The sequence below is a fragment of the Hordeum vulgare genome, chromosome 1H (genome assembly GCF_904849725.1).
Source record: "Hordeum vulgare subsp. vulgare chromosome 1H, MorexV3_pseudomolecules_assembly, whole genome shotgun sequence".
NCBI lineage: Eukaryota > Viridiplantae > Streptophyta > Magnoliopsida > Poales > Poaceae > Hordeum > Hordeum vulgare.
In genome coordinates, this window is record NC_058518.1 from 512029931 (window position 1) to 512033492 (window position 3562).

Consider the following 3562-nt stretch of genomic DNA (forward strand, 5'->3'; position numbering starts at 1 on the left):
ATCTGATACTTTGTCAATGGAATAACAAAAGTTGTTGCAAGAAAAGTACAAGCCTGTAACTCCATAAGCATCTGATTATGGAGAATTCTCGGTTGGCATATTTGTGTAGACACGTAGTATGTAGTGCTCCATTTGCTACAGTCATCTTCTCGCAGGAACAAGCAATTCAGCTACCTACAGGCAAGAATAGTTGCCAGGTTGTGCTCACTTAATCCAAACAGAACCGTTCATATGCATGTGTCAATGCAAATTCCAAATTGGTACAAGAAGAAGGGTTTAACTTATATTGTTCTCCAAACAAACAAATTGTACATTCTCACGAGGCACCATTTTGGTCTCTCCGTGTTAACATGCAGTTTACTCTTCACCCTTGTTCCTGTAATCACCAGTATAGTAGATAGATGGAATAAACTTTCCACTTTTATCAGCTGACTGCAGATCTTCTGCTAGGTGGAGTTTTTTAGCCTTTGAGAGAGCTTGAAAAAATTCATGCAATAAGACCTTGTCAGGAGCCATGCGCATCTCAAGAAGCTCCTTCATCACATCCACTGCTCCTTCAAAATCCTTATTCTTGCAGAAAGTAGATATAACAATCTTATATGTGTCATAATTCGGAAGGAAGCCAGATTTTTTTCATCACATTCAACAGTTGCAGTGCTCGCTCTGAATTCTGCGTCTTGCAGTGCCCAAGAATCAACATTGAGAAAGTTGAAGCATTCGGTTCAAGCTTGGGCCTGTCAAGCTGCTGAAACAAGTGCTCGGCCTTTTTTATCTTCTCGTCCCGGCAAAGACCGAGAATGAGCACATTGTAAGTTACAGTATCAAGCTCAACTCCCTTCTTAACCATCTCTTCATGAACCCTTAACGCTGTCCCATTATCACCATGCATGAAATACCCATAAATCAGCGTATTGTAAGTTACCGTGTTCGGTACAACCCTCATCGCCCTCATTTCGCTCAACAAACGATTCGCCTGCCGCATCCTCCCCTCGTTGCACAGCCCATGGATGATCGTGTTATAGGTCAACTCACTGGGCGTTAGTACCTCCAGCTCCATCCTCTTCTTCAGCTCCAGCGCATGTTCCAGACCACCATGCTCCCTGCAATAAGCAGCGATCAGCGTGTTGAAGCTGACCACCGTCCTATGAACCCCCCAATCCGGCATTTCATCGAGCACCATGGCGGCGTCAGCGACCCGCCCCAAGGCACAGAATGCCCGCAAGTATGCTCTGTACCTGGTTATCAGAATGATCTTGCTGTTACTAATGTCGATATCATGCCCAACTCCATTGCTGAAGACAACTGCAGTAAAGACATTTTAGTAAAGGACAGTGCGGTTGATTTTTCATGCGAGGCGAGGCCTGAACAACCAGAGGACATCTGCAACAGGGAAAGTGCCACTGAGGTTCCTACAAATTATCAAGTGTCTACAAGTCAGGAGCATGTCACATTGCTAACGGATCAAGTGTCTTCTACCAAGAACCCATTCAATATAGATGACACCAGGAGTGATGACTTATTTGAGCTTACTTCTGGTTACCATTTGGAGGCACCAAATGTTTTTGAATCAGAGCAGCAAGTTGACTCTACATCTCAGACAGTTTCCAACCAAACCAGCGTTGCTGACGGGAAACACGATCTCAGGTGAGAATTCTTGGTTTTCATTTTCTACCTGTGTGCTTGGTACAAGTTGGCGATTATTTTTCTTATTAACCTATGTGGCAGTTATCCTAGATATATCTTTGGAAATAAAAAGATTATAGTCAATATGTATATCATGAGGAAACACTTTTTTGTGGGGTGATGAGGCTATACTTTGTTGTTGTTTTATCGGGTATGCTAAGTTATTGGCATAAGATTTGGTATGTGGCAAAAATAAAGTAACACTGTGCTCCGCGCATGTCATGCCAATATACAAAGGTTCTGGTTGGATTTGTTTTTAGCTTTCCATTTTCTTGTTAGGGAGTAATTGTAAGGTCTATAATTCTAAGTTCAACCTTTAATTGGCAACTAATAAGTGGACATCTGATTGATGATTTATGAATAGAGAGAAAACTTAGTTCAGTTTTTAAAATAGTAATTGTACTATTCCTAAATTTTGTTCGAATATCTCGCTATTCTGCTAGACTTGAACTATTTTCAGTTTCCCTTTCACTCGATACTTCAGTGCTAACAAACAATCTTTTCTTTAATTGGCAGCAATTTCCAGTTGGGTGGGTATTGCTCGTTTTCATTTACATATCTTTACCATGGTCTTTGTTGAAACACGATAAATGTCATAGACTACAATGATCATATTTGTCTTTTCATTCCTTGGCTAGCTTAAATTTTACCAATCCGGTACATGGTTGACATAGGAACTAAGATGTGCAGATACAATTAGCTAATGTCAAGCATACTGGAGGAACAAAGAAGTTTATGTCAGTAATTTTTCATGTTCAAGAGATTTTGTGGCCCTTCTTGATATGTCCAATTGTTAAATATAACAATGCATCAACCAGACCTTAATCCTCCACTTTTGCATCAACTAAATGATTTGTAGGATTTACATTAGATTGGTGCAATTTGATGGACTTAAGTTGTTTTCTGTTGGACATTATAACTTTTATGAGTTTTTGGTGTTCGCTCGTTGCAACGCACGGGCACTTTTACTAGTTATTCATAAGTATGTATGTTGCTTTCTAGTGCGCGCTGTAGCAACACACTAAGTGCCTTATTAGTAGGGGAGCGTTATGTGTCCGTCGGTGGATAATTTGAAGATCTCGTACATCCAACAGCCTAGCCGCGTCCTCATTGCTGTAACAGTCAGTGTTGCAGAAGTGTTTGCAACGGAGCTAATGATGCATAAACATTCAAAGAGATTATGTTATAGAATTTTATTTCTGTCTTCATCTTTTTGCAACATAGATGATGATGTTGCAAAAATTAAAGGTAGACCGTCATATAGAATGGGAGCTTGGGAGAGGCATGAGAGGCGATCCATTTCGTGCAACGCACGAGTTGTTGCGGAAGGCAAACTGCAAGAAGGGCTCAGTTGCAAAACTAAATAAGACAATGTTAGAGAGTCCACCCAGGACACATCGCACGGATGAGGCGGCGCGCGTGCGATCCACCGGATGAATCCAAGTGTTTCCCTTAGTAGTAGCTCTATAAGAATGTCAGCAAGATGTATCTAGAGACTTGAAAAAATGCTCAAAATTAATAACAGTTAATAACAAATCTTTGACAAATATCATTTATATAGCAGAACAGTGTTTGATCATATATAACTTGCTTCTATAATCCCTTAGTTATATTGAAAATTTCCCATGACATGATATGTATGACGCCATTGTCTGCTCCTATTTAGCCACCTTGTCGTTTTCATCCTAGTTCACACGCACCATTTTTTTCACCGCGCTCTTCAGCTCAAGGACCCCGATGAGATCTCGGAGTGCGGCGTCCGTCCCGTCGATATTCCTCCCTGAACATCGATGACCTCTTCTACCGTGGTGGGCACCTCACTCAACAACCGCTCGACCTCGGAAATCATGGCACGGTCTTGAAGTGATTGGTAGTCGCC

At 41.3% G+C, this 3562-nt stretch overlaps 1 pseudogene; it reads right to left on the minus strand.

Moving 5' to 3' along the window:
* Positions 1-357: 357 nt before the first annotated feature.
* On the minus strand, positions 358-1543 carry LOC123402952 (annotated as a pseudogene).
* Between the last annotated feature and the right edge of the window lie 2019 nt (positions 1544-3562).